This window comes from Acartia tonsa, chromosome 8 (genome assembly GCF_053477335.1).
Source record: "Acartia tonsa isolate MP-2025a chromosome 8, ASM5347733v1, whole genome shotgun sequence".
Classification (NCBI taxonomy): Eukaryota; Metazoa; Arthropoda; class Copepoda; order Calanoida; family Acartiidae; genus Acartia; species Acartia tonsa.
In genome coordinates, this window is record NC_137267.1 from 53,242,471 (window position 1) to 53,261,290 (window position 18,820).

At 33.5% G+C, this 18,820-nt stretch overlaps 1 long non-coding RNA gene across 1 annotated transcript; it reads left to right on the plus strand.

Moving 5' to 3' along the window:
• The first annotated feature begins 3,693 nt into the window (after nt 1–3,693).
• LOC145325728 (uncharacterized) lies at nt 3,694–9,629 on the plus strand. Its single transcript, XR_013881555.1, has 3 exons — nt 3,694–3,756; nt 7,413–7,490; nt 9,586–9,629. It is a non-coding gene; the product is annotated as an uncharacterized LOC145325728 (long non-coding RNA).
• The last annotated feature ends 9,191 nt before the right edge of the window (nt 9,630–18,820 follow it).

The window sequence follows — 18,820 nt, forward strand, 5'->3', positions numbered from 1 at the left end:
TTATTTATACAAGTTTTAAATAGAAATGTGTTTTTGTTAATATTTATCTATAAAACAAAGTAGAATGATGTCTGATTGAACATCTGTTTGTTTGTCTTAAGCTTAAAATCTTGGTAACTGCTCAACTAATTGGGTTCTACTCTTATAGAATTAAACTTACTGTTCCTGGGGTGATTTTGAAATATTTCTTTGAGGATGGGACACCCTCACCCCCCAAAACAAAAAATGTCCCTCAATTTTTTTAATTCAAAACAAATAAGGGTGGTTAAGGTTCCTCTAAAACACCATTTGATAGCATTTAACTTGGATAAATTGAGTCAGAGAGTAACTTTAATTAGATGATTTTTTGATATTGTTTTTGGATTAAAAAACGATTCTATATAATTATACCCTTCTACTGTAATAGATTAAAAATAGGGAGTCTAAATCTATAATAAGGGTTTCTAAATCAGGATATGGCAGGGGAGGGGAAGTAAGGTAATAATTTTCTTTCTGGGGGGGAGGGAAGGGGTACTTGACCTCTCAACTGGAAAGTGAGTATGAGTAAAAGTTAATTAATGACTAATAGATTATTCATTAAAGTAAATGAATAGAGGGGGCATAAGATATAAAAAACCTGTCCCAATTTTGTATTTGGTCTTTGAAATCAGTTTATAACTTCAGTAATATAAACACAGCAGGGTCCCTACCAAAGAACCAAAAAAATGTTAGCAGATGAAAAGGGTTTCTGCTATTTGGTTCAGGTAGCTGTCTTGATTATTCATGTATTCTTATAATCAAGACATAATTTATTGCTTATGCAATTGATAGATAGATATAATACGATGTATTAATTTGGTGAAGGAAGTTGGCAATCATAACTATTTTAGGATATCTTAAAACTTGAATTACCCTCTCTCTTTATTCCTTTCCCTATTTTGTGTTTATACAAATGTGCCAATTTAAATTTTTTTTTCTTTTTAAATGACATCTGTTTAATTTTCCTTTGCAATTAAGCTTTTTTTTAGGTACAGGGAAGGTTTTTAGCTATTTTGGGAGAGCGTATCTCCACCCTCCCAATTTAAAATCCCCCCCCAAATTTTTTTCTCACAATATTTCTTATTAAAAACTCAAATTAAAAAGTAGAAGGGCGGTTGACTTATCCCCCTCCCACCTTAAGAACACCTAGAGGCGTCTTGGGGGCGTTCGTTGCCCCTAGACTTTCTTAAAATAAAAGCTATGTCTTGCATTTTTTTTCAATTAGGTGTTTGATCACAAATTTCATATGGTAAAAATATTTTTCTTATTTAATTGTTATCCTAATAAGATAAAAGTTATGCTTTAAAATTGTTTTAATAGCTATTATTATATGTTGCATTTTTAGATAAACGTAAGAGTTGTGGTCAGAATTTGCGTATTATTTGTACTCTCTTGCGTCATTGCTTATTTTCAGATATGTATTACCCGTCATCATTAATTTATACCTAGCAAAGAGAGGGGGACTTAGATAGAGAGTATTTATGGGGGAGGATGGAGATTATTTGTTGAATGTGTCCTAATAATACAATTAATACTATGATTATATTTAAACTCTTAAATAAGTGAAACTTTTGTTGATTTGTTTAATATAATATTATCATTTATCATTAGAATCTTTCAACATAAAAGCGGCAATGTTGTTGCGGGGCTTACATTATCATCATTAAATCTTATTTTTCATTATTTTTATATACTTTATCTACAACTTATTAACCCATTATGGAGCATTTACTGAGGGTAAAACAGCTAATATTCTGTAACCCTAAGGCTGTTTGTATAGTGCTATTAATTTCAAATATTGCATAATGAGTTCTGTATAAATAACCTACACTCCTAAAATTAAAGTTTCTTTGTAAAAATACACAAAAAGTATGAACATTAGGGCGGGTCGATTTGCTATCTTTTTTGGAATTTCACATATGTTCACATTGGCAAGGGTTACTGGGCTAATATAAAACCCTGTGGAACTTGAAAGTGGTTTTTTAATCCAAAAACAACAAGCGCGCAGGGGGTATATAAAGTGCCCACCCCCTTATAAAACCAAAAATTGAAATTCCTTCAAACACAGGCATGTTGCATATCAAAATGACCGCATTGAAATGCTGATTACAAATCTGAAAACCGTAATTGAAAACTACACAACCTCATGTAATCTATAGAGCTACTAGTAATATACAAAGCGATTTATTTCAAATTTAGTGTTTCGGCTATAAGTGCCGCCGTTTTCGGTTGAAAAAAACCTGTTTCTCGAAGTTTTAAAACACACACACTACAAAAAAAGAACATATAAAATTTGGGTGTTACATATCAGAAAACGAGCATAAAAATATTGGAGGACACAAATAGAGATTACTAAGGTATACTGATTAGGGTGGCTCAAGAATAAATAATCATAAAAAAATATTTAATGGTTGAAAAGTTAAAACCGGGTAATAAAACCAAAACCGAGCAGGGTTTTAAATCTGTCAGGCATTTATGGCCATGCCGAACTGGGTCATAATAGGGCGTAAAAAAACGATAAAAAAATCATATAAAAAATAATAATTTGAATAAAACGAATTCACAAATAGATGTACTTGTCAATAAACATTAGATTTCACAAAAAAAAATCAGCAACTTTACTATAAAAACAAAAAAGTTAGAAGGGGTATTTTGAATTCACCAAAATTTTTGTGGTTTTCAAATTTTGTTGAGCTATACCGGCAAACGGAAGTAAGCCAAACTGCCTGCTCCAGGGGGAAATTAAAGCCAGGGTAGTAGAGGGGGGATTCATACTGAGAATCATGCAATTATGAAGCTGGAAACCGTTTTTTTTTTACATTTTCTGGAACCGGGTGGAACCGGGTTTTAATACCCGTTTCGTCACTAATGGGTTAAGTACCTAAAATAGCTGATTTTGTCAAAATTGTTCATTTTGGTAGGTTATTTGAAAATCATTTCAGACTGAATCAATATTTTTCAAAACGGTTTTCAGATCTGTAATCAGCATTTCAATACGGTCATTTTGATATGCAACATGCCTGTGTTTGAAGAAATTTAAATTTTTGGTTTTATAAGGGGGCGGGCACATTTTATACCCCCCGCGCGCCCATTGTTTTTGGATTAAAAAACCTCTTTCAAGTGTCACAGGGTTTTATATTGGCCCAGTAACCCTTGCCAATGTGAACTAATGTGAAATTCCAAAATCGACCCACCCTAATGAACATGATTTAAATATAATGAATTTTTTTATTGTTTTGACAAAATATTTACATTATTTATATTTATCCTATTAGCTTAAATTTTAAATATTAATAATTAAAGAATAAGAACTATACTATTATAGACCTGAGAACAGACATACTTAAATAAATAAAGGAAAGCTAAGCTTTACAAAAAATCTTATTCGAATGTAACCCCTATCTTTCACTAATACACATGTCATAGTCTCCCTACACATTTGTCACAGGTTACTATACAATTAGAGCATGTCTGCTTATCTATATTTTGAAAGAAAAATAATAGTGATAAATACTGTAATTTTTTGTCTGAATTAATTTTCAAGTTTATTTATATTTCAGTACATTGAAAAATACTAACATAAGACAATAATAAATATAAAATCATTTTTAACCCTTTAAATGTCCTAGTTATTATTTACATTGAAATATTAAATATGTTATTTTTGTTCATTAGATGTGCACCTTTATGGAAGTTGTGTGAATGTAGCTGACATTCCCTGGGATATCTGTAAAACAGGTAAAATATTTACTTTTACCAGGAAAGAAAGGGACATTGGACTCTAAATTAAAATAAACATATTTTCTTACTAGATGTCTTTAACTTTAGAGCCTTTAATAAATCTTGATTGGATATTATCAGGTAGCATTTTTGAAACTTTTCTATTTCTCATTTTAATCTACAAAAGGGGTACTGTATTAGATTATAATTAGGGGTGTATATTAATTTATCATTCATTGTCTTATCCCTTAATATCCATGATAATTAATCTTCTAATTAATAATTTTGCATAAATTTGCATCAAGTACGATAAAATTCTAAGTGGGTAGTGTATAAAATGTTAGTTTGTACTTTGAACTAATTCATTGAAAAGAATTTATACAAATTTTCACCGAATTGTTAACCTGCATTGGGTATATATATGACACAGCATGAACCAAATAATAATATAATTATTCGGTGAATAAGTAAATAAGGCTTATAAATTCAAAACAATATAATTGTTTCATTTTGACATGCATAATTTTACTTATATTCTGTTTTTCTTGTTTAAAATTTTTACCTCCTTCCACAAAAGTTTGTTAGGCAGTACATAATAGATTACAATAGATTACACTAAAAAAATCACTAGAAAATTAGGCTGCAATTTTAAAGTACAATAAAAAGATCTAAAATTAATTTGGATTTTATCCTAATTGTTACCTTTGTAACGCAAAATGACTTGAGTTGAAAAATCAAAGGACAAATTAAGTTTTTTTTCAATTTCAATAGGCCATTGTTAAAATGTTTTTCAAGGAAAGTTTTTCTATAATTAGGGTCAGTTGGTCTGTACATCCATCTGTCCAGCTCTTTTTATTGATTTTCCTTGACTTATCAATTTTAAACTTTGCATGATATAAAAGTTTTGTACAAGTATGGAATCTTAGCAACTCTATAATCACTACTAGATTCCATTTAAAATATTATGCTTTTTAACAGTTTTAGAAATAGTTTTTTATGTTATACATTATCCTATTCATATGATTACAATATTATAAGCAAAGCATCTCTTTAATCAAGTCCTAAAAATGTAAGTATGTCCTTAAAAATTTACACAGTTTTGCAACTAATTTACTTGATATATTGTTTAGATTTATACATTTTCTGCTTTTTTAATTATTACACTCTACAAGTGTTAACCCTTACAGATCGGGGGGGGGGGGGGGGGGTCATATTGACCCCCCCCCTCTAGTTTTTTCAATGTCATTTTTTTTGTAGGTAAGATGGAGAGCTGTGACTTCATGACTTTTTAAGTTTAGTAATTATGCGTCGGCAAGAGTTGATTTTATTAGGATATCTGGTCTGTGTCGGTCGTGGTGTCCGGTCAAAGTCGGTTGGGTAGCACCAAAATTTAAAAAAATTCTAAATAAATCTTAATTTCTACATTATGACTTTTGTGTATAAGGTAGAAACCTAAAATTTTTTTGGTGAATACTGGGATATCAATGACCTTATGAGAAAAGTGGTGTTATGACCGTTTGACCGCACCCTGACCGACTTTATGACCGATGTTTGTCCGGCTTTTACTTCAGACATATATCATGAATATCGTGGCTTCTATTACAGCTAGAGACCTATAAATTTTTTGGTAAATTCTTGAGCAACAATAAACAGATAAAAATATTAATTGGCGCCGCCAACCGCCGTTTTACCGCCGTTTTACCGCCGTAACCGCCGAAAATGGCGGTTTCCGTTATTTGCCGTTTTTCGGCGATGATCAGAAAAAGTATTTTTTTTGTTATGAAAAATAAAAGTTCGTCCTAAAATTTGATCATCCTAGCTGCAAAATTGGCCGCTCTGCAGCTGTTTTAAAATTTAGCGGCTGGCCGCTAAAAAGCGGCTAAGGAGCGGCCTGGCCGCTATGACTAGAAAAAGTAATTTTCTCTAAAAATACACATGAACCACAGGAAAAAAATTTTACGTCTTTATCTGTAACAGAAGCCGAGATAGAGGGGGGGGGTCAATATGACCCCCCCCCCCCCGATCTATTAAGGTGGGAATTGGGGCCCGATCTGTAAGGGTTAATGTTTAATTGCTTATTGTTTCAGATCCTCATTTCATTTATGTTGTCATCCATGTTTTTAAATTAATGTTTACAAATTCAAATGTATTTGAATAATGCACATATTTATCATAATACCATTATAAAATATATTGAATGATAATGATGTTTGGTCAGTGATTTACCATTTTTTAAAGCAAAGCCTGTCTATTATTAGGGTTTGTCAGCCCATCTGTCTGTCAATATTGGGCAGCTCTTATTGTTGATTTTGGCATTTTAGAATTGTTCTATCCTTTTTATGATGATTCCTGTAAAAGATATGTATGATTAAGAAAGTGTAGTAACTCTATAATTGTTACTATAAAGTATGTGTGTCCAATTAAAACCTGATAATTTTTAACTTTGTCATAGCTGTAATTGTCCTATTTATCTGATTTTTTAACCCTTACAGATCAGGCCCCAATTTCCACCTTAATAGATCGGGGCTCCTGTTACAGATAGAGACATAAAATTTTTTTTCTGGTGGTTCATGTGTATTTTTAGTGAAAATTACTTTTTCTAGTCATAGCAGTCAGACCGCACCTTAGCAGCTTTTTAGCGGCCAGCCACTAAATATTAAAACAGCTGTAGAGCGGTCAATTTTAAAGCTAGGATAACCAAATTTTAAGACGAACTTTTATTTTTCATAACAAAAAAATTACTTTTTCCTACCATCGCCGAAAAACGGCAAATAACAGCAGTAAAACGGCGGTTGGCGGCGCCAATAAATATTTTTATCTGTTTCTTATCACAATAAAAGACCAGATAAAAAATTTGGCTGGTCTAGAGCTGTTTTAAAATTCGGCAGCTGGCAGCTCACAAACAGCAAAATTACAGGTAGGAAATAGAAAATTGGTCAAAAATCGGTCAAGGAGTGGTCAACCAGTCATGACTCTACTGTTCACGGAAGTTTTGCTCAAGGATTTACCAAAAAAATATCTAGGTCTCTAGCTGTTATAGAAACCATGATATTCATGATATATGTCAATAGTAAGAGATGGACAAAAAATCGGCCATAAAATCGGTCAGGGAGCGGTCAAGCGGTCAAACGGTCATAACACTTTTTTTTCTCAGATGTTCATTGATATCTAAGTATTCACCAAAAAAAGTCATTTTACCAGAAAGTTGGTGAATCATGCTGATTTTAACCTTTTTTGACAACATTTTTTTTAAATATGATTATTAAAATAAACATGTTAGAATTATTTTGACTACATTTTTGTATGCTATAATTATTGAAATAAACATGTTAGAATTATCCTATTCATTAAAACTTTGCAAGATGATTCTTATGACAGTTACAATTCAGAAAGTGTAGTAACTCTATAATCATTACCAGAAAGTCGGTACATCTTTTTAAAACATGTTGATTTTTTAATTTTTTTGACAACATTATAATCAAATTTTGCATATGATTTCTATGACCATTAGGTACAAATTTGATTTTTGTGCTTTGCTTTTAGTTATATTATCATCATTGTTTATTTATAAAGTGAATTGCGATATCATTATACATATATATTCTATGTTTTGAATTATTCTTGATTCAGGAAGTATCCTTAGATACAGTCAAATTATATATTCATGTGTTTAGATGGAAATTGTGAATTACCCACCAATGGAAACTGCACAACATTTCAAGATGGATATTCTGATTGGTTTCCCCTTCCATGTGAGTTTATTTAGTTTCATCAGTTTAATCTTTAACTTTCTGTTTTTTTTCCTTGTTGTTAGGCAGCATCTTATAATATTAAGTAGTAGTATACAGTTAGTATAGAGCTAAAGATCTCTGGAATTGCTCTAAAGGAAAGCTTTATAAATGTCTTGGTATAGTTATAAGTTACAGTTTTTCCCTCCAACACATTTTTATAGTGGCTAAGGGCAAAGCAACTTTTATAAAAAAAACAAAGTAAACATTATTTGTCTTTTTTAGATGATAAGCTACTCTAAAGCAAAAGATCACCCTAACATGTTCATTATTTTGCTTGTGCTGTATAGAATTTTTTGATGTGTAAATGTATATTTCCTGACGGATGTGAGGAAAGCTTTTATTTTATGTTTTCTGTATTTGTTTCCAGCAAAGAATAGCATAAATATCTGTTAATGATCTATGCTTTTAACTCATGTATGTATATCTTAGGGTTAATTTATGCAATTTTCTTGCATATTGTTGAGTCTGGGGGCACATCTGTCTATAATACAAAGAAGAAGTATGTAGTCTGAACTTTTAAGGGGGTCAAACCCAATCAAAAAATTCTCCATGTTTTAAAAGAAGAGTAAGAGTAACTGAAACACAATGCTTAACCCTTAACGGTCGGGGGGGGGGGGGGCCTTGAACGCCCCCCCATCCGGTTTTTTCTATCTCATTTTCTGTGTGTGAAAGATAAAGAGCCCAAACTGCGTGACTTTTTAAGTATGGGTATCACACATAACTGAGAGTTGGAATTTTTTGAATATCTCCATCCTGGCGGGCACAGGATGCCAGCAAACCTGGCAAGGTCAACCAGGTAAAAATATTTTTTTGACTAAAACAAAGCATTTTATCATACCGAAATACTAAAATATCCTCTAGTAGTACATCCTTAAATAAAATACAGACGTTCAAGTCACTTTCAGGTTCCAGGTATGATCCTGCAGGTCTTGATCCTCCAGGTCTCCAGAAATCTTTAAAAGGCTCCTGTGGCCGCAATTTTTGACTTAGAGATGTCTACAAAACGTATTAAAATTTCAGAAAGATCCGCCACCGTTTTCCTGCCGAACAACCAACTGTGGCGGCTGACAGCTGCCAAGTACAGCTGCGGTCACTGAAATTAAATATGTTGATATTTCTAATGTAAAATTTACATAAAGATAAACATTTTCTGGAAAAAAATTGTTCTTCTAGCTTTAAAAATAAGAAAATTACAGCCGTTTGAAATTTTTAGGTAAAAAAAGACCTAAAAACAACGGTTGTTAAATAAGGGTGAAGGAAGCGAAAATTGACTTAGACTTATAAAAGGTCGGAAATTCATTATCAAACAGGGGACTAAAAGGAACTGAGATAATAGGGGGACCCCCGACCGATTAAGGTGCGGCAAGGGGCCCAATTGTATTGTATGTATGTTCCAAGGTGCGTGGAGAGAGGTCTAGTACCCAAGTGACACCTAGCCCTTTAGAGTCTTAACTCTTTAACTTAAACACAATCCTATCCCACACCTTCCCCTATAGATGCAGTTTCTAGGGCAAATTTACTAGTATATCATAAAGTAAAATACATTGGCCTATGGTTTGTAATAAGTTAAAATTTGTTATAAATGCTTTTATTTGTCTGAATATCCATCTGTTAATTTGCCAATACAAAGCCTTCTAAAATATCAATACATTTTTTTCAAATTAAATTTCCTGCTAAAACCTAAACAAAACAATAGATTAATAAAACATTAAAATTTAAAGTTCATTTATTGCTAGTAAAATAACCAATAATACAGACATGTCTCTTTTATATCAAACTATTGGCTGCGCACCAAGTATCTAGGGTGCTCTCTGTATCCAAGTGTAGAAAAAAGTGTAGTGCATACATAGTTGTTTCTCGCATTGTATTATAAATAGCTTTCCGCAGATATAAAATGTACAAATATAAGATTAAAACTGGTTCTAATCCACTGGATATTAATCCATTTTCAATGTAGCCTGAGAAAAAACCTTATTATTATTTTAAATAATAGAATAATGCAAAATAATGAGAAAAATCTATGTTCCTATGCTAAGAACATGCTATTCATATTTAGGTAATTGTCATGGTTATTGGAGATGTTATGCTGGTAAAGTCGATATATGTAAGTTATTATTTTTAAATCTAATCTATTCCACTTTGTACAAATCTTAACACATCAAATCCCTACTAGATTCAACAATCAAATCATTGATTTAGTAACATAAATTATATAATATTAATTATCTTTATAAATTAGTAGCACAGCAACAATATGAAGAAAAAAAAACAAAGAACATTAAATGATATAAGTTTATGTAACAAATAAATAAGTACTCTATGCCCTGCTTAAGAGTATGTGTCTGCATGTATGTGAATTTATGCATTCAACAAACTTTAGTGCCAAAGTGCGTGTGTGTGTGTTAGTGCGTGTGTGGTTGTGTGTGTAAGTGGAGCATCAATTTTTCTTTCTGTCTCTAATAGGAGTAAAGTAAATATTAAAATAGTAACAAACATTATAATATAATTCTCACAATTTCCAATAATATGCAAGATACATAAATATGAAATCAATGTATCTAAATTGTTTATGGTAATGCTTGACCAAAGATTGTTATTTAATCAGCAATTTTATGAATGTATGGATAAGTCATTCTTTTAGTTTTATTTTAGCTATTTTATATAGACGTTTATAGAGAAGCTTTAGTATTTTAACTTATATAAGAAATGAGTTGTGACATTCAATGATTTAAAAGAATAAATTTTAATATTGCATACCTAATTATAAATATTATTAGATGATAATTTGTGTCGGGAAGGAACAGGTAACAATTTGTATTCAATTTAGATTATATTACACTTTTAAGCTTAATAGTGAATGTAAACAATCATAAAAGCAAAGCTCACCAAATTAATTGTAATTAATTATGGCATATATTTTTAGAATCTTTTATTGAAAAACCTTATCTATTATACATCATATCCAATTTCTATTAGCACGTAGTCAGACAGACATAGTAGTCTAAGAATGATCAACACCAAGCAAATTTCACTATCCTATTATATGAAGTAGTAAGCTTTTTTTTATCTGTAGCATAGGATCTTGCTAACCGGTGAACCAATATGGTCCTCCTTTACAGTGAAGCTTCTTATATGTACTGGGATGGTTTTAGGCTATTTTCTTTTTTAAGCCGGGATATGGTTTTAAAATATTTATCTGCCATATCCCTTCAAATTAATAGGGGTGTAGTAGTTAAATTATAAGTAAACTAGTGGCTTCGCCCCTAGCCTCTAGGGGCTTTGCCCCAAGAGGTATAATTACATCTTCCATTACTTACCCAGCAGAACGGATCACAAATTTTCGCACCTACCCAGCAGGAAAACATTTTGCGATTAAATTCGCGAAATTCGTAAAATTCGTAAATTTCGTAAAATTCGTAAAATTCATAAAATTCGTAAAATTTGTAAAAAAAAAAGAAATTAAAAAAAAAATGGGGGGGCTTTTTTTTGTTTTTGGGGGGGTTGGGGGTGTCCCACCCCCCAAGAAAATAGCTTAAAACCACCACAGGACCAATAGGTACATTCCCTGAAGAGTAGAGCCCATTTGGTTCAGCAGTTACCAAGATCTTAAGCTTCAGACGGACGGACATCGTTCTACTTTGTAACAGGTGAAACAAAATGAGGTATCATAAAAATGTTCTTGCAAATAACTGCCTAATATCCCCATGTGCTTGCCTATTATCATGGATACATTAACCCTTAACAGTCGGGCCCCTTGCTGCACCTTAATCGGTTGGGGGGGGGGGGGGGTTCAACGCCCCCCACTATTATCTCAGTTCCTAATAGAGCTAGAGGGCAAAATTTTTTTTGTACAAGTCCCCTGTTTGATAGTTAATTTCCGACCTTAAGTAAGTCAGAGTCAATTTTTGCTTCCTTCACCCTTTTATTTAATAACCTTTGTTTTTAGGTCCTTTTTTACTTAAAAATTTCAAACAGCTGTAATTTTCTTATTTTTGAAGCTAGAAGAACAATTTTTTTACAGAAAATGTTTATCTTTATTTAAACTTTATAAGAGAAATATCAAAACATAAATTTTAGCTGCCGCAGCTGTACTTGGTAGCTGCCAGCCGCCGCAGTCGGCAGGAAAACGGCGGCGGATGAAATTTTAATATGTTATGTCCACATATAAGAAAAGTTTAAAATTCTAATTCTCTCAGTCAAAAATTGCCGCCACAGGAGCCTTTTAAAGATTTCTTGAGACCTGGAACCTGAAATTGATTTGAACACCTGTATTTCCTGTAGGCATGTACTACTAGAAGATATTTTAGTATTTTGGTAAGATAAAAGGATTTGTTTATGTCAAAAAAATATTTTTGCTTTCTATCTGGATCACCCTGCCAGGTTTGCTGGCATCCTGTGCCCGCCAGGATGGAAATATTCAAAAAATTCAAACTCTCGGTTATGTGTCATACTCAAACTTAAAAAGTCAAGCAGTTTGGGCTCTTTATCTTTAACACACAGAAAATGAGATAGAAATACGGAGAGGGGGGGGCGTTCAACTGCCCCCCCCTCACAACCGTTAAGGGTTAATAAAATTGAAACATTTGATGGTGGTTCCCCCAAAAGTGCCTGGTAATTACAAACCCCTCCCCCAAAGTATTATGAAGATTAATTTTAAAGAAGGCAGGTGTTTTAATCCTTACACTTAATTGAAAATGAGTACTTTTTTCAATCTATTTAAAAACAAGAAGGGGAGGGGGTTACTGAAACACTTGCTGCTATAATTTGTCATTTGTTGGCACAAGGAGCCTGAGGCTTGGATTAAAGATTATTTTATAATATGTGTATACAGTTAAATTTCTCTAGATAAGATTAAATACAACACACATAAATCAGATTCAGACAGTTAGGAGGTTGAAACAGTTTTTATAAAGGCAGAACTGTTATTAATAATTTGACCTTTAACATTTCATCTTTATATATAAAGATATCTTTTTGGCCGATTTTTGCAATCCCCTGTATGTTCAATAGAGTGAACTGGAATAATTTCAGCCACCTAACTGTCATAGCTGTCATGAAAAAAACTTTTAAAGTGTTCATGAACTCTTTCAACTTGTGTTGAATTTTACACTATTAGTTATTTTTGTTTAGCCTGGGTACCACACACTAATTTGGGGTGTCCAGGTGGCATGGATTCTTCTTATTGCAAGGTAAAAAATAATAGAAATAAAAATAAATCTCCAAAAAGAATGGACAATTTCTATTGGTAAAAGGATGAAAATTAACAAGAAAAGGCCAAAAACAGAAAACCCATTTGTTGTAAATCTTGGCTGAACAATTTATAGAGAAGCAGATATTCCTTATTATAAATTAACAGGATCTTTTTGAAATAGTTCTGCAGTGTCATAGAATAATGAATAAAAAACAGCTGATCCTAAAATAGACAAATTATTTCTCAAATTAGATATTTAAAATAAAAAAAAAACTTTTTTAGAGGCCTTTAGGGCATAGTCGATAATTTCCTTTAACCCTTACAGATCGGGCCTCAATTCCCACCTTATCAGATTGGGGGGGGGGGGGGGCTCAAAGATGATCAGATAAAGTATATTTTTTGTTATGAAAAATAAAAGTTCGTCCTAAAATTTGGTTATCCAGCAAAATTGGCCACTCTACAGCTGTTTTATAATTTAGCAGCTAAGGAGCGGTCTGACCGCTATGACTAGAAACAGTAATTTTCTCTAAAAATACACATGAACCACCAGAAAATTTTTTTACGTCTTTATCTGTAACAGGAGCTGATAAGGTGGGAATTGGGGTCCGATCTGTAAGGGTTAATGATGATAATGACATGTAGTAATAATAGGAATCAACAGCTAAATATTCTAATAAAGTGTATTAATTCAAAGACATATAAAACATACAAAATAGATATTAATAATATTACAAGGTTAACACTTTTAGGTTCGTGCCGAATCGCAGAGCAAAGACTTGCTCCAAGATAGGTGACACAAGAACTAAAAGTTAATATATAAAATACATACAATGCTCTCAAGGCAGGGAGAAAGGGACTTTACATCACATTTCTCCCCGGCTTTAATATGAACATAAATTTCGAAACTGTAACATTACATGTTGAATATAACAATATGTTTATTACATGTTATTTATCAAATATGGTATAGGTAGCATTAAATGCTTATCAACTAAATAATGATTGATCTGGTATGAAACCTGTCATAAATTTTTATTTTCTTTTCAGATCTTTTAACATTTCATATATATATTTTTTTATATTTGGTTTTTTTAAAACTCTTTTATGTTTTTTTTTATCTTCCTTTTTTACTCTTTATGGGTTTTTTTTTCTTTTATATATATTTTATAAAACATTGATTAACATATAATCATCAGAGATGCATTGATATAAAAAAACATTGATTAACATATAACCATCAGAAATGCATTGATTAACACATATCATTAGAGATGCATTGGTATAAACACATTGATAATATAACCTTCAGAGACTACTACTGCCTCGACAAATACATAAACATTAATACATAAAAATAAAACTATGAATTAACACACATTAAACTATAATTATTATTTCTTTTTCCAGCTGCTCTTCCTTTCTTGCCAGATTCTTCAATATCCATAGGAATGTTAGCCTTATTATCAATTCCGAGTTTTGCGGTCTCGTCACAAAGGCCGTCTTGAGGCAACCTTGCCTCAGTATCACCAAGCATATGTAGACATCTCTCAAATCCGTTATTTATCGCAATCGATATCGAGGTCGAAACGCTGTCAGCCTCCTCCTGATTATCTAAAATCTTTTGATTCTTGCGACTAACCTCCTCCCCGAATTTACCAAGCATCGTTAATATTCCAGGCGTGTGTTCCATCCTCATTTCCTCCATCGCTTGTTCATCAACTCGCCATTGCTGGCCTGATAATTCAAGATCTAGACAAACAGGAATATTCTGATCCAGAGGACGATCTTGCTGGATACAAACAGGACCCCCGAACCGAGTAATCAACTTAAAATCGCCATCAAACCAATCATTTACTCTGTGTTCAGGATTAAACTTCCATTCGAGATTTGTTGCCAGCAAACTTGTATGAATCTTTCCATCCAACTCCAGGCTAAGTTCCTTCGCCACGTCCTCTAAGGTAGTACCTGGCTCACAAAGCAACGTCTGCTTAGCCAGAGTAGGACGCAAACGTTTGCATCTCATTTGCATCTCCCATGCCAATATTCTTCCATCTACTCCATTGTTAGCCAAACTACCTGTATATGTCGCACTCACAAGCTTCTCAATTATTTCTTTTTGCGCATCCAATCTAACATAGCGTATCTCAGCTGGCATCTCTCCACTGGTAATTAAACTGACCGAGTTTACGTTGAAGATTCATGGTATAAAAACCGACAGGTACGCGTATTCATTCACATGAATAGCGTCAATAAAAACTTTAGCACTCAAATCCTGTTCAGACTTTCCTTCAAGCCACTCTTTCTGTAACTCGAATAAAGTTGTGGATGGCATCTGTTTCAAAATAAATGAAATCTTATTTACAACGTCTCTCCAATGCGCCAGAAGCCGGATAGCTGATACAACCTGCGTCTTCAAACGAATATCAATACTATTGTCCACCGTTCTCAGCACAGACTGAAGGCTCATACGACCATCTGCAGGTATTACTTCAACTCTTGATAGTTGGTGCCAATCATCCAGTTCTCCCATGTGCTTGATTATAGGCAACAATTCTCCCACCGTTTGGCAGCTTTTTCTCTCATCTCCATCCAGGTACTCAATCTTAGCAAGAAGCACCAGACTTGGCAACATTTCGCAAACAAGCTTTGAGAGAAACATGGTTGCACTTAACTTGTTTAAATTATTTGTCTCGTTCCAGAACAGCTTTCTGTTTATGGCCTTGGAATGCTCACCAGCCGCTACCAGGTTTAAGTGTCTTGAATTCTGGCTGGTATAGATAGGAATCCTGTCTAAGGCCCAGTCTAATGAGTTTATACATCTCCCAAACTCAAGCTGCAGTGAAAGCATATTCACTAAGTTTAATTTGAACCTCGGTTCATTATCAATAAGACGAACCAAGTCTGCAAGTGGCATGTCTTCACTGTTGAGAAACACATTCTTCGACGCTCTGCCCACACTCAACGTTGGCAACTCAACACGCGACATTATCAACACCAGCCTGGATGCGGAATTGCTAACCAACGCGCATACAGGTAGGCCAGGTTTGACTTGATTTCTTTCATCCGAAGGTTGTTTGTGGCGGCCGTTTTCTTCGGTGCTCAATAACTTTTGATTCATTGTTGCCGCCGTAACCAACCTGCAAAAAAACAATATAATTAAATTACAGCATAATGAATTTAATGTATAAACCTAGCATTAAATTCTTCTTCGGTAAATCTTTTTTTATAACACCATGAGCAGCAGCAATACAAAACTACCAACATAGGAATTATACCTAACAACAACATCAAAGCAATCAACACAAACTTAGCAAACAATGGTAGTATATCTTTAAACAAATGTTCTAGACCAAACCAAGAGCCTGTAACTTGTTCGAAAAATGACAACTTATGATCAACAAAATCCAATTTAGAAGCCTGTCCATTAAAATCCTCAAAATCTTCTAGACCCTGATATCTAATAGTCTTATTAAAATCAGCAATAAACACTTTCTCATCGTTCAGAAAAATCTTCTGTCCCACATGTTCAGATCTCTCATTCTTAATGTGAAGAATCTCGAGTCCCTGCCCCTGATTTCCAAGAAACAAATTAGCTGTCAACTTCAAAAATACCGGGCTTTGAGAACAATTCAACAATTTTATTTCCTCTACTGTAACAATCATTCTACTATACTCTTGTATCCCAACTGTTTCTCCTTTATACTCCACCTATAAATGTCCTACAGCACAACCATAATCCACACCTAACTTTACTGGAATTTCAACCGCTGTACATTTTTCATACTTAGCAATCTCTCCCAAGTATATAATTCTGAACCCATGATGCAACTGTACATTTGATCTAACTTCCGTTTGAGCACATCTAGAAATACTAAGAAGTTCCATCATCCTCTCATTCCTCTCTCTACTAGCCAAAAACATAGCATTTAAATCAAACCTGGCTTCTTGCTTCAAGAGGTCTCCAAAATAATTTCTAACAGCCGCCTTCGGTTCCTCTAAAAACTTAATACCTTCCAATTCTGTTACAAAAATCTTAAAATCCAAATGCTGCAAAACAAATTTCTCCGTTCCCATAACTTTAACTAAAATATTCCTCTCTGAGTTAGAAACAAAAAGTTGATCATTCCATGTAGTTAAAATGAATGTATCTTGAAAAACTACCTTGAAATTACTGGCCGGTTTCCGTACTACATATGGATAATAACGTGAAGTTGATGTTGCCCACAAATGATTTTCTTCAAAATTCGCCACAATTGTCTTTTTATCATAATCCATAACAACACTTCCCTTAATCAAAACAGGAGTATTTTTTACTAAAATATGCAAAGTCCCAATAGCGAAACCTAAGTCGAACCACATGTTGTGCGCATATACTCCCAGTGTCTTACATTGAATATTTTCTCCACCAACATCATTAAAAGGTGACAATGTTCCATTAACCGTAAAACTGTGAACAGTTGGCAAATCTATATTCACTTTAAAACTAATACCATCATGTTGATACTTGCCAGAATGGAAAACCCTTCTACATTCATCCATACTTAACTCTACCTGTGTTTCATGTGGCACGTCTAACACGTGCACATGACTCGCAGTGCCGCAGAACCAGCGCTCCAACTTTAGCCTAACCTCACAACTAATAGCTTCCGATAAAATAAAATCAGTTTCAGCCAATCCAAGTAATTCCACAGATCTGACTAGTTCCATCCTATCATGCAAACAGGCAGCTGATCTAAGCTCAACAGCACTTATCTGAGAACAATCATAAGCCTCTAACCGTGGATCCTGTGACGCATACATACAACCAACAATTACAAAACAATATGCCTGCATCACAACAAAAAATAGCAAAATATCCAAGTACCTGACACCGCCTCTATCCTCCTTGGATTTCTTCACAGGTATCGGTCCAGAACGTCCACTCTTCGAACTACAAGCGTCAGGTGACCGTTTTCTCATTCCACGATCATTTACTTCTCTTCTGTTCCGGTCATGCCTGTCACCTCCACCACCTCCTCGTTTGTCGTCACGATCCCGACGATTGTCATGGTAATCTCTTCTCCTGCAAATATTATACAAATTATTACAAATATTATTTTTTAATCAATTTTGCAAGATTTCTAGTTACTACATCTGCTACAGAATAACGTTCTAATCTATCTTTATCCCTACTTTGTCTATCCTCATCCAATCTTTGTAATTGTACTTCCTTTGTAGAACCTTTAGGACGACCCTTCACAGGAATAGTTTCAGACATTTTTTGCGATTTTGCATTATCTAATGATCTATCCAAATCATCCTCCTCAACATCCCTGCCCCGTTTAACACTCCCCCTCCTTTGTTCCAAATTTACAATTTTATTCTGAACTTTTGAAAAAGTATCTTCTAAAATACTCATTCGAGACTCTAATTCTCTAGCAGATTCCATGTTAATATCCTCTACACCCAAACTGTTGTCTATTAAACTATTATCATTCGAATAATCCCCATTAAAAACACTATCTTTACTAATAGTAGAATATGTAGAATTTAACTTAGTTTTATCATCAATATCTACACTCTCAGAAATATGAGTACTTTCTAAAGTATCACTAAGATCCTCAACTAAATCATCTAAACATTCATTATCTTTAGATACATTTGACCTTTGCTGTGACAAGCCCACACCCAGGAAAGAATCTTCAAAAGAATTTTGCATTACCTGTTGTCCATCCTTCCGCTTTCTAACCACTTCTGGACTAGAGCCACAACTATTCTCTTCTTCTGTAACGCCTGAACAAGATAAATTTCTTAAGGTATTGGGAAAGTCATAGTTAACTTTCAAGTCATTGTCCACAGAAAAAAACTCATCTGTAACCACTAAGTCAATCTTTTCGTCTGGAGTCAAATCTAGAGTACTTTCTATAACATATATTTTATCCCTTGGCACAATTCTAACCCCTTTGTCTTTCAGTCTACACTTCTCTAAAGGTTGAACCTCAAACAAACTGTCAGAAATCACTTTGGTCACTAGACACGGACCCACCCATAAAGAACAGAGTTTACGAGCCACACCAATTGTAGTGACGTCATAATAAATATAACAATAGGAATTTATAGC